The sequence below is a fragment of the Pelophylax lessonae genome, assembly GCF_965119305.1.
Source record: "Pelophylax lessonae genome assembly, chromosome: 12".
Taxonomy (NCBI): domain Eukaryota; kingdom Metazoa; phylum Chordata; class Amphibia; order Anura; family Ranidae; genus Pelophylax; species Pelophylax lessonae.
This window is the reverse complement of record NC_138779.1, coordinates 45071920-45086161: the sequence shown is the minus strand read 5'-3', so window position 1 is coordinate 45086161 and position 14242 is coordinate 45071920.

Genomic DNA, 14242 nt, shown 5'->3' with positions numbered 1-14242 from the left:
CTTCGCTTTCTGAGCTTTAAATTGCCAAAAAATGGTGCAACCGTGGCCCCTGTTGGAGACCGTGTGACAGCGCAGTCTTCAGATATCTTGATAAGAAGCGTCCTCATGTGGCCCTTTGAAATAATTACATGAATTAACTACCTGTACATTGCATTGAGACCGATTTATATACGTATGGGAGAATTTGATATTTAAAGAGGTTGTAAACCCTCTCTTAGAACTTTAATAAGCCTTTAATAAGGCTTACCTATAGGTTCTGTAAATATATCCTAAACTTGCAGCGTTTAGGAGATATTTACTTTTAATGCAGCCGAATAAGTCATCGGTGCATGCGCTCTGAAGGAATGACCACCCGTGCCGTTCCTTCAGAGCCCAGTGCCCTGAACGGCGGCTCCCGCGCACATGCGCAGGAGTGATGCCATCGTGCCTCAGATGGCCGAAGGACGCGAACCAGGAAGCAGGACGGCCGAACATGTCGGCCATGTCACTGGTGGGTGGGCGGCACCGCGGGGGCTTCGTTCTAAGGTTTTTATTTTATAATGAGCTAGTATGCAATGCTTTTTTTTGGGGGGGGTTACAACCTCTTTAAACATTTATAAATACTCAATAATATTCTGGATTCCCTGGAATCCAACAAACTACAGTTGTGAATAGAGATGGCCTTGCGGTTCGCCTGGCGGTCAGTTCGCGGCGAACTTTGTTTGTTCACTGTTCGCCGATCGTGCGAACATATGCCTTTTGTCAGTGTAGGGAGAGGTTGCTGTGGGGAGCAGGGACAGACTGTCAATGACACAGATCGCTCGGTAATAGGTCCACAAAAGTCCTTTAAGGACTGGTATAAGTGTACTGTCTATATTCTGTCTTTTGTCAGTGTAGGGAGAGGTTTGCTGTGGGGAGCAGGGAGCAGGGGGGAGCAGGGACAGACTGTCAGTGCCGGTTCACACTGATGCGATGCGGGAACACTGGGAATATATCTGCGTGTTCCCGCACCGCATCCGCAGCACAGGCAGTTCACACTGCCATATGCGATATGCTGGGGGTGTAAATTCAAAGGTAACGAAACCCCCAGCTCAGATCGCATATTGCAGTGCGATCTGACAGTTCGCACAGAATCGAATCGCACTGGTGTGAACCACCATGCGATCTGATTCTGCTGCGGACCAAAAAAAGGGTCCTGTGCGTGTTCACTGTGATCGTGGTGCGAATTGAATTTGCACCGCACAGACATTGCATGTAATTTTAGGAGCAGTGCACTCCGAATTACATGCGATCTCTGTGATCGCATCAGTGTGAACCGGCATTGAGTGACAGAAATCGCTCGGTAATAGGTCCACAAAAGGGAGCAGGGGGGAGCAGGGACAGACTGTCAGTGCCGGTTCACACTGATGCGATGCGGGAACACTGGGAATATATCTGCGTGTTCCCGCACCGCATCCGCAGCACAGGCAGTTCACACTGCCATATGCGATATGCTGGGGGTGTAAATTCAAAGGTAACGAAACCCCCAGCTCAGATCGCATATTGCAGTGCGATCTGACAGTTCGCACAGAATCGAATCGCACTGGTGTGAACCACCATGCGATCTGATTCTGCTGCGGACCAAAAAAAGGGTCCTGTGCGTGTTCACTGTGATCGTGGTGCGAATTGAATTTGCACCGCACAGACATTGCATGTAATTTTAGGAGCAGTGCACTCCGAATTACATGCGATCTCTGTGATCGCATCAGTGTGAACCGGCATTGAGTGACAGAAATCGCTCGGTAATAGGTCCACAAAAGTCCTTTAAAGGACTGGTATAAGTGTACTATTGTTTGGTGTGCAGTATATAGGGGTGTAATACACTTATAATATACTTTCTAATATAGAAAGCATATTATAGTGTATTTGGGTACTGCAGACATTTTGCCTCTTTCACTGTGTTAACTCTGCTACACACGGTGACAAAAGTTACTAGAAAATATTTTTCATAACTGGTGTGATAAACCAGTGGCCCCCCAAAAGGACAGATTGAAGGGGGGTGTTATAAGGTGCGTTTGATTACGTCAAAGGACGCGCCAGACTTGGTTTAGTGGCTCACTCAGCCTTCCTCTTCTGCACCCTCCTCATCCTCTCTATCTGCACCATCTTCACTCTCTACTGTATGCACCCCCAAAGACACCACCACCAACACCACCATATACCCTCCGCTTGAATCACAGGAATTATTTTCTGATCCATCACAAGACATTTACGATGCGCAGCCATTGTTGGCATCGGATCAGGAAGAGGAGGTAGCAACAGCCGCCACTCAGCACTCTGACGAGAGTACCCAGATCAGCCGAAGGAGGTTCGTCTCCGCTGTTGCTGCCTACTCCGAGATAATGTTAGTGGTGGGGCAGGTGACGTCGATGATGCAGAGGCAAAATTTCTGCAGTACCCAAATACACTATTATGAAAGTATATTGTTATATAACAACCCCGCTTCAATCTGTCCCTTTGGGGGTCCACTGGTCTATCACACCAATTATAATACTTTTTTCCAATTGCGTTTGTCACTCTTTGTAGTTGTAGTATCGCTGCAGAACCGCTCACCAGTCACAATGCTGCACAATACAAATCCACTATAATATGCTTTCTATATTCATCCATCATTGCGACTTCCTCATCTTCCTGCTCCTGCTCCTCGACGGCTTGATCAATGACATAACGCTCCAGAAAGAAGGCGTAAGGTACGATGTCACTGATGGCGCCCTGGCTGCGACTGACCAGTTTGGTGATCTCATCAAATGGCCGCAGAAGTCTGCATGCGTCGCGCATGAGCAGCCACTGGCGCGGTGAAAAAAACTCAAGCTCCCCAGAACCTGTCCTGCTGCAGAGTTCATAGAGGTAGTCGTTAACTGCACGTTTCTGCTGGAGCAGCCTATCAAGCATATAGAAGGTTGAGTTCCATCACGTCGGGCAGTCACAAATAAGACATCTGATGGGCAGGTTGTGTCACCGCTGAATGTCAGCAAGGCGAGCCATGGCTGTGTAAGATCTGAAATGGGCCGAGATTTTCTTGTCCTGGACCCCAGGGTATTTGACAACGAATCGCTGCACGACCAAGTTCAGGACCTGTGCCATGCATGGCACGTGTGTCATTTTGCCTTGTTCCAGCGCGCTCAGCAGATTGGCACCGTTGTCGCACACCACTTTACCATACCAACTGTCAAATTGAGTGGTGTTAGCCACTGATCTGCCTGTGAATGCAAAGCTGAAAGGAATGCAGGACCAGTGTGGCTCTTGGCTTCCAGGCACAACAGACGCAGCACAGCATGGCAACGTCTCACCTGGCATGCCGAATAGGTTCTGGGGATCGTGGGAGGCGCAGCGGAAGAGACGGTAGCAGCGAAAAGGAGGAGTCAGCCGAGGAGGAGAGGGAGGATGGAGTAGGAGGAGGAGAAGAGGAGGCAGGCCTGCATGCAATCCATGGCGGTAAAACCAAATCTACACGGGTGCCACGGGTTACATGCTTGACGGCCGTCAGAAGGTTCACCCAGTGGGCAGTAAAATCTATATACCTTCCCTGCCCGTGTTTGCTAGACCACGTGTCTGTGGTCAGATGTATCTTGGCACCGACACTGTGTGCCAGAGATACATTCACTTGCCGCTGAACATGGCCATATAGCTCTGGGATGCTCTTCTGTGAGAAATATTTACTTCCTGGGACCTTCCATAGTGGTGTTCCAATGGCCACAAATTTTCGAAAGGCCTCCGAGTCCACCAGTTTATATGGCAGTAGTTGGCGGGCTATCAGTTCCGACAAGCCAGCGGTCAACCGTTGGGCAAGAGGGTTATCCGGCGTCATCATTTTTTTACACTCGAACATTTGGGCCACCGAAGCCTGCCTTTTTCTAGAAAAATGTGAGGACGGCATGATGGCAGGTGGAGTGGAGGACAATTGTGAGGAGAGAGGAGAAGGGGAACAGAATGGATGGTGAGAGCCTGGAGTGTGGCTTTGTGGGTTCTGACTGGGTTGCTTCCACTGCTCTCGGTGATGGGAGTCCAGGTGCCTACTTAGGCCCCTTTCACACAGGCGGACCGTTTAGATCTGCCTGTCCGTTTTTTTGGCGGATCTGAACGGTCCCCACATGCATGTCTATGGGGCATGGATCTCAGGGGAATTCAACACATGTGACCAGTAGACCATGTTTAATTTAAATTCCTCATAACAGGCCACAAATATCCGCCACCACCCATAACAATTCATGGTCTCTGTCTTAGGTAAATACAGCGGCATAAAAGGCCTTTTATGTCCGTTGAATGCCTAATTGCTACAGTCTGTCCAAGCTCCACACAGCAACCTCTCCCTACACTGACAAAAGACTTTTGTGGACCTATTAGCTAGCGACTTGTGTCACTATACAGTCTGTCCCTGCTCCACACAGCAACCTCCAGCCAAAGAATAAAACGTTTTTGCTGTTAGGTGAACGCCTGTGGGCTAATTTTTGGAGCCTGTAATGGCCGACACTTACTTCTGTATCCTGTGAATGCCTAATGTACCTCCAGCCACAGAATACAAAGTTCTTTGCTGTCAAGTGAATGCCTGTGGGCTAATTTTTGGGGCCTGTAATGGCCAACATTTACTTCTGTATCAAGTGAATGCAACGTACCTCCAGCCACAGAAAACCAAGTTCTTTGCTGTCAGGTGAACGTCTGTGGGCTAATTTTTGGGGCCTGTACTGGCTGACACTTACTTCTGTATCCTGTGTATGCCTAATGTACCTCCAGCCACAAAATACAAAGTTCTTTGCTGTCAAGTGAATGCCTGTGGGCTAATTTTTGGGGCCTGTAATGGCCAACATTTACTTCTGTATCCTGTGAATGCAACGTACCTCCAGCCACAGAAAACCAAGTTCTTTGCTGTCAGGTGAACGCCTGTGGGCTAATTTTTGGGGCCTGTACTGGCCGACACTTACTTCTTTATCCTGTGAATGCCTGATTTTTCAGACTGGAATTGAAAATCAATGGGTCTGTAAACGTTACGCTAAATTGTGGACCCATTTTAAAGACGTGTGAATGGACCCTATATGTATTTGACATGTATTTACCAGCTGCTGTCTGTTCTGGCTGATTTAGAAAAAAAATAAATACATTGTTTGGCTGAAAAAAAAAATAAAAAATGTTATGGCAACTTTTCCAATAGCAATACTTCTGGTATGTCAGTGTCCATGTTGTGGGACTATGTGTGCACAGCTAGTAAGTATTTTGTGGTTGCAAATATGACCTGGAGGTTTTTAATGTTCGCCTGCCATTAAAATGAATGGTGTCTGCTGCGAACTTGCAGTTTGCGAACATTTGAGAAAGTTTGCGGATCACATTAGCGAACCGCCCCATCTGATGTTTGTCCATTACTATTCCTGGGAACTGCTTACTTGAACCACTGGTAAAACAGGGGTCTAAGTATAAGGTGAGTTGCCATCTAAACTCTAGTGGAGGATTTTTTATGAGCACAGATATTGTCATCTAACACGGAGGTGGAAGATCACAGCATTCTGTCATTTTATTTTACTACTAGAAGCACTAAGAACTGTTGACTCATTCCAATTATTTGCCCTCCATTGTGGAACGCTTTTGACTCACTTTAAGGCCCCGTTCACATAAGGGCGATCCGACTTCGGGGGGCGACCTCCGAGGTCGCGGTGCGAGCAGCGCGCCGCGACCTCGGAGCAGCCGCCACGGACTTCATAACATTGAAGTCTATGGCGGTCGCCTCCGGGTCGCCCCAAAGAAGCTCCGGTCCCTTTTTCTAAGTCGGAGCGACTTGTGTCGCTCCTATTAGAACGGGTCCACAGCTTCCCTATGGAAGGCGACCTACGGCGACCTGTGAGCTCGGGGGCTCACTGTTTTGCTTTTTGAACAGCCTTCATTGTTTTTGGATACATTATTGTTTTGCACTTTTTATTTACACATATTCACTAATGATTTTGTTAGTTTGTTGCTAGTTGCTCTGCACTATATATATGGTTTATTTTAGGTTAAAGTGAGTGAGAACACTTTAAGGCCCCTTACACAGGATCAGACCTGATCAGGCCACCCATTCTCCTCTATGGGGAGGCTGATGTCAGCGGAGGATGAGTCCGTTGACACCACTCTGTCATCCGATCCGACAAGATCCGCCTAAAACAGACGGATGGCGATATGTTCCCCATCCAGCTGGCATCTTCACTATGGGCAACCGGCTGTGACAGCTTGCGGCTTCAGAGCCAGGTGCCCACTGCGCTTCAGAGCCGGGTGCCCACTGCGCATGCGCAAGTTGCGCTGCGCATCCTGACTGCTGAATGCAGTCTTCTGGGACCTGTCAGTGTCCCAGAAGACTGAAGGGGGAGGGAGAAAGGAGAACGTCTGTTGCTGAGCATGAATGGAAGTTGGAGCAGGTACAGTACCTGTCAAATTCGGGTACCTTCTCCCCACCGACTCCTCAAAAGTGCCAATTGTGCAAGAGGAGCGGGGGGACGAGTCCTTAAAGCAGAACTTCCCCTTTTGGGTGGAGTTCCCCTTTAAACAGCAACTGAAATATTTTTATTCACTTGGATTTATACAGTATATGTATATTGTTTAGAAATTGTTTTATTAGCTAGTTTGCGCTGATTAAGTTTTAGTTTATTAAGAACTGATCCTGGTTTGAAGGCAAAGGGTAGTCACACCAAATGTTGATTTGATTTAGATGTTTATTCTGTTCGCTCCCTTTGCATTTTGAAAAATTATAAAAATAAAGAATTATAATATATATTTGTGAAAGCATTCTTACTTTACAGCATTTCTTCACACCTGCCTAAAACTTTCGCACAGTATTGTATATTTACTAAATCTTAAACTTAATAATTTGGAAACACCTTACACTATCAGCCTGAGCACAGAAAAAACTGAAGGACAAACATTGTGACTGTCACTTGAAACACAAAAAAGAAAGAAATGATAAGAAACAAATTATTGCCAAAGATAGTACAACAGTACCCCCTGGTGGTTAGCTTGTGACAGCGCAGTCTTCAGATATCTTGGTGAGGAGCGCCCTCGTGTGGTCTTTTGAAAAGATTACCTATTTATAACAGTATTGGAGAATTTGATGTTTAAACTTTAATACTCATGGGAAGTTCTATTTTGCATTCACTGGATATTACCAGATATAAAATAAATCCAACAAATTACAGTTGTGCACACACTTTGCTGATATATAGAGAATTTCTGAGTTTTTAGTTACATTTTCACCGGTGATTTACCCCAAACCTGAGATCTTTTCCAGGAAAGTTTAGAGTTCATTGTCATTACATACACGGTAGGGATCTGTCACTTTAGGATCTATTCCTGGGGTGATCTCAATAATAGTAAAGCAAATTTTTAATAAATACACTTCTGGACTGGAAGGATTTGCCCCCTTAATGACCAGGCCATATTTTGCAATTCAGCACTGCGTTACTTTAACAGACAATTTTCGCGGCCGTGCAATGCTGTACCCAAATAAAATTGATGTCCTTTTTCCCCACATAGAGGTTTCTTTTGGTGGTATTTGATCACCTGTGCGATTTAAATTTTTTGCGCTATAAACAAAAAAAGCGACAATTCTGAAAAAAAAAAAAAACAATATTTGTCACATTCTCAAAAAAATGTAAAAATCGAAATTTTTTAACATTTTAGGCCAATTTGTTTTCTGCTACATATTTTTGGTAAAAAAAATTGCAATAAGCTTATTTTGATTGGTTTGCGCAAAAGTTATTGCGTCTACTAACTACGGGAAATATTTATGCCATTTTTATTGTTTTTTTTTTTTAACTAGTAATGGCGGCGATCTGCGATTTTTAGCGGTACTGCAACATTGCGGCGGACAGATCGGACCCCTAACTGACATTCTTGACACTTTTGGGGGGGACCGGCGACATTATTACAGTAATCAGTGCTAGAAATATGTACTGCTACTGTAATAATGACACTGGCAGGGAAGGAGTTAACACTGGGGGTGATCAAGGGGTTAAATGTGAGCCTAGGGGAGTGATTCTAACTGTGGGGGGCGTGGCTTGTGAAATGCCCATAGAGACCTGTGTTCCTATATAGAAGGATCACATGAGCTCTGTGATCATTCCAGGGAGAAGAACGGTCAGCTGTGTTTACAACAGCCGACCGTCCTTCTCTCTCAGCGGGGAGCGATCGTGGGTGTCAGGCGGTAATCGGAGCTGCCTGCCCCGTGCATCGGCTTCCCCGCTGCCAAGTGGGGGCGGGAGCGTGCCTGCGGCGGCCCGGGCTCGCCCCCTAGCTGCAGGTGTGCGACCGATGTAGGTCTACGTCGGTTTGCGCAGGAGGGCTGCCCGGCTGCAGTGGGCGGCGGTCGGTCCGGAAGAGGTTAAAAGATCCCTATATAGGTTTGTAACTTTCCAGCCAATGCATGAGTTCCAGCAAAGTATTGTATTCTGATAGAAGTATAGGGATCGCTGCAGTGTAGGTGGAATCCCTTACCTGGCTGGGTGTATATGGCAGGCGGACACTTCTGCTATTTAATTGTGCAATAAGTCTCCAGGTTGGAGTTGACTCTATAACATGAGAAATTACATTTTTGGATATCAGAGGATTCTTTTTATTGTTTCTTTTACTATTGTATAAATAAATATTTTGGAATTAATTGATACAATGTAATGATCATCTATTAGACATAGCAATTGCCTAGGAAGTTACCATGTCTACGGTGATGCTTCCTATTGGTAGAAGGCGTAGCGCCCCCCGGTGGTTGGTGAAGTCAGAGTGTAAAGTGGCATCATTCAGTGTCAGCGCTGTGACAGGGACAATACAAAGCCTCATAAATGGATTATCTCTTCCCACACACTCTCCTCTGAGAGCCGCCGGCCCCTCCACATCCTCTCCAGCGGCCTTTCACATGGCGCACTCAAGTGAGACAGCGATCGTCCCAGCGGTGGATGAGCCCCTCACTGATCTCTATTATTACATGGCATGACCCCGCCAAGGACTTTAACAAGAGACCACCCAGCCCTCCGCCATGGAAAAGCCTTGTCCCTTTAATCCTATTTCACACTTCCCCTCCCCCGCTGCTTGTATATCTAATCCCCCTGCAGTCTATCAGTTAGATTGTCTATTATATTCTCTTCATTATGGGACCTGTGTGCCTTCCCCGTCATGTCCATCAGGACACAAAACCTTCCCCGCTGTTCCAGATAAATCAATAAACTGCCATCCAGTTATCCAATTAACCACTTAAGCTTCAGAAGATTTTACCCCCCCCTTCATGACCAGGCCTTTTTTTGCGATTCCGCACTGCTTTATTTTAACAGACAATTGCGCGGTACTCAAATAAAATGTATGTCTTTTTTTCACCACAAACAGGGCTTTCTTTTGGTGGTATTTGATCACCTCTGCGATTTTAATTTTTTGCGCTATAAACAAAAAAGTGCGACAATTCTGAAAAAAAAAAAACAATATTTTTTACTTTCTGATATATAACATTCCAAAAAAAATTAAAAAGTCTAATTTTTTCATCATTTTAGGCCAATTTGTATTCTGCCACATATGTTTGGTTAAAATAAATCGCAATAAGCGCATTTGGATTGGTTTGCGCAAAAGTTATCGCAACTACAAACTAGAGGAAAGATTTATGTCATTTTTATTTATTTATTTTACTAGTAATGGCGACTGATGTTTTTAGTGGGACTGCAGACAGATTGGACTCCTGACTGACATTTTTGACACTTTTGGGGGGACCGGTGACATTACTACAGTAATCAGAGCAACGTATGGGTACGGCGATTCACGCAGCTGAACCAGCCTGCCGCAGTATATCTGAGGTACGAGGTCATGAAAGACTGTACCCAAACAAAATGTATATTATTTTTTATTCACACAAATAGAGCTTTCTTTTTTTTTTTTTTTGCGACATAAATGAATAATAAACCAAAAAAACTCTGGAAACAAAAAACAATATATTTTTTACCTTCTGCTATAAAACATATCCAATTAAAAAAAAAAAATCTAATTTCTTCAAAAATTTTGGCCAAAATGTATTCTGCTACATGTGTTTGAAAAAAAATCCCAATAAGTATATATTGATTGGTTTGCGTTATAGTTATAGCATCTTCAAACTTTGGTATATATACTTACTATATTACCAAAAGTATTGGGACGCCTGCCTTTACACGCACATGAACCTTAATGGCATCCCAGTCTTAGTCCGTAGGGTTCAATATTGAGTTGGCCCACCCTTTGCAGCTATAACAGCTTCAACTCTTCTGGGAAGGCTGTCCACAAGGTTTAGAGGTGTGTATATGGGAATGTTTGACCATTCTTCCAGAAGTGCATTTGTGAGGTCAGGTACTCATGTGGTTGAGAAGACCTGACTCGCAGTCTCCACTCTAATTCAACCCAAAGGTGTTCTATTAGGTTGAGATCAGGACTCTGTGCAGGCCAGTCAAGTTCCTCCACCCCAAACTCGCTTATCCATGTCTTTATGCACCTTGCTTTGTGCGCTGGTCCAAATCATTTGGTGGAGAGGGTATTACGGCGTTGGGTTGTTTTTCAGGGGTTGGGCTTGGCCCCTTACTTCCAGTGAACTCTTAAGGGGTCAGCATACCAAGACATTTTGGACAATTTCAGGCTCCCAAACTTGTGGGAACAGTTGGGGGATGGCCCCTCCCTGTCCCAACATGACTGCACACCAGTGCACAAAGCAAGGTCCATAAAGACATGGATGAGCGAGTTTGGGGTGGAGGAACTTGATTGGCCGGCACCCACAGTACATTGCAGGCGGGCAGCAAGTGGTTAAAACCCTAAACTAATATTACCATGCTTGGTGGATGCCTGCGAGTTAAACCACATAATAATTTCTTATATCTAATTAAGAATAATTAAGAAAGGGCTCAGTTGAAGGGATATGGAAGGATATATTAAAATAAAGGTGCATCCATCCCAAAATTTGAGAAACAAAGATAGCCTGTGAGGTTGATCCTAGCCAGGGACCTCCTCCAGGGAAAAAAACGGGGGAACGGGATGTTTTGATGCTTTAATATGGAGAGCGTACAGATAATGATGTAGATAAAGCAGAAGATGTAGATAGGTTAAAAAATATAATCTTTATTAACATATACAAATCAAAAAAAAAAAATATGGACAATGCAAAATGTGAAAAATAAATACACATTCCTCAACAAGCCTAGTAAAGGCCTCAAAGCAGATCAGATTCTAGATATAGCATACATGCACATATACCGAGGAACTGAGTATCGGACCCAAAATCCCCTACGCGTTTCAACTATTTTTGTCTTCCTCAGGGGGAGAGATGGTCCAAAATACCTCAGAACATATATCTATACAGATAGTGCAAAAAAAAGATTTACATTAGTTATTGACATCAAATAAGTAAAAATGAGCATAAGAAAGCATTTTATGCTATACACTTACATATAAATGTTGATGTTTTTAGATCAAAGGTTTGTGCGAATCGCACGTGCTGCAGATCTCCCAACCCAGAGGCCCCAGAGGGGAAAACAGATCCTGGCCTGGAGACCACAAGGGGCAGGAGCACTGAGTAGGTCGGAGACGAACCTGATGGAGACATGGCCGTATGGGAGGGGGGATAGGAAAGGAGAACAAAAGCCAGAGCAAAGAGAAGAGAGAAAGGAAAAAAAAAAACACCAAACGGTTACCAATATTAAAAGAAAAAGTAAAAAAAAAAAAGTAAAAAAAAATATATAATAAAAAATATAAAGGTGGTCAGGGAGGACTTGTCAGTCCAGGTACCTGCTTGAGTTTCTGTAGTCACTGATATCCAAGGCAAAGATGATGTGAAGGAGGGGTTTTTGGGTCCGATACTCAGTTCCTCGGTATATGTGCATGTATGCTATATCTGGAATCTGATCTGCTTTGAGGCCTTTACTAGGCTTGTTGAGGAATGGGTATTTATTTTTCACATTTTGCATTGTCCATATTTTTTTTTTGATTTGTATATGTTAATAAAGATTATATTTTTTAACCTATCTACATCTTCTGCTTTATCTACATCATTATCTGTACGCTTTCCATATTAAAGCATCAAAACATCCCGTTCCCCCGTTTTTTTCCCTGGAGGAGGTCCCTGGCTAGGATCAACCTCACAGGCTATCTTAATTTCTTATATCTATGATATCTAATCCTTTACCCCATCCTAATGTTTAATGCATCTCTATAACAAACTAACCCAATGTGCATTTTGCCAGCTAATCTTAACTCAGTCTGGAAAATCAATGTAGATGAAGATTGAAGTAGATGAAGCCCAATTCCCAACATCTCATAGAAGCTTCATCAGTTTCATGTCCAGGGGGAGAAGGGAGAGGAGGTGTTCATCCTCCCTCCTCAACAGCTGAGTAGGGACTCAGGAGCGAAGGAAGTTGTCCTTGCTCCACAGCTGGAGTCCGGGAGTCTGGGAGATGGAACAACCAGCCCATCATGCCAGCTAGAGACCCACAGTCTGGGAGTGGAGGAAGCTGGCCTCCCTCCCCAACAGTTAGCCAGAGCGGATTATGTGGAGTCCCCAGCAAAAGTGCTGGCAACAGGGCAGAGTGCTACCAACCTCTGCCCAGCACCGGTAACAACTGCGGAGCTCCAGGGAGCCGGGGCAGTCGGCCCCTATTCCTAGCGACAAGCTGATGTAGTGAAGCTTCTACACCCAGCTGAAGTGCTGGCAGCTGGACAGAGTCAATGACCTCTGTCCCACACCTACCGATGACAACTATTTCCTGCAGCCAAGAATGGAGATAATGTGCAATGACCATTTGAGTTCACTCTGTCCAACTAATGCATGTCCAGACCAGGTGGAGGTGTGGGATCTTGTTAGTCAGCCTTTGATGGGGGAGAATTGTGACAAACTCACTCAGGGCAGAGGCATTTGGAGGTGATTGCAGGCTAGCCTCTTGTCTATTGACTATGGGCCCTGGCTTTTAAGGGTACACTACTCTTTGTGAGGTGTATGTTGGGGGGACCCTTGGAGTAATGTTACTTTGGATTCAAGTCCATGTCTCCCCAAGACACAGATTCTGGGAACTGGAGGTTCCATATCCATTTGGGGCCTCCATGCCTCAAACCAGCAATGACTGTAGATGTTAATGTAATCGACTCAAACCACTGGGGTCCCCTGCCATAATGTGTTTATTGTAAGTAGGTCTCCTGCTATAGTCTGTTGCCTACTAGTCTGAGGAGGGGGGAGATCAGTGTTTGTATTGTTAATTGTGTCACTTATTGGTTGCCTGCTAGCATTATGTGTGCTCCACGTAGGCTGGTTTAAGTGCTGAGTTAATTACCATACTAATTATATCATTGTCTGCTAGTAGTTGCTAGAGAGGGATTAGCCATGAGTCAGCTGTACCTCATTATCTAAACCATTGTGTGATGTTTTGGGTAAATATTTGGGTGGTCACTGACATATTTTTCAAGTGTATTAAAAGCATGTATTCTTGTTCAATAAAGAGTTCCAGATTTGCAGCTAAAACGGGTTCTGCCTAGTTTTGGGTTGCAATAGGCAGTTATAATATTTGATATCCATGTTCAAGATTGGAGGAAGCGGTATACTGATGGAAGCACTCAAGCACAGTGTGGGTCGGTTCTTTCACACTTTCTACAGAAGGACAGCTTAGAGCAGGGGTCTCTAAACCTTCTAAACAAAGGGTCAATTTACTGTGGCCAGTCGGAGTACTGTGGCCAGTGGGAGGAATAGTGCTCCATCATTGGTGTCAGTGGAAGGAATAGTCCTCCATGATTGGTGTCAGTGGGAGGAATAGTGCCTCATCATTGGTGTCAGTTGGAGGAATGGCGCCTCATCATTGGTGTCAGTGCAAGGAATAGTGCCCCATCATTGGTGTTATTGGGAGGAATAGTGGCCCCATCATTAGTGTCAGTGCAAGGAATAGTGCCCCATCATTGGTGTCAGTGGGAGAAATAGTGCTCCATCATTGGTGTCAGGGGAATAGAGCTCCATCATTGGTGTCAGTGGGAGGAATAGTGCCCCATCATTGGTGTCAGTGGGAGGAAAAGTGCCCCATCATTGGTGTCAGTGGGAAGAATAGTGCCCCATCATTGATGTCAGGGGGATGAATAGTGCCCCATTGTTGCTGTCAATGGTAGGAATAGAGCTCCACTGTTGCTGTCAGTGGGAGGAATAGTGCCCCATCTTTGGTGTCAGTGGGAGAAATAGTGTTGCATCGTTGATGCCAGTGGGAGGAATAGTGCCCCATCTTTGGTGTCAGTAGAAGGAATAGTG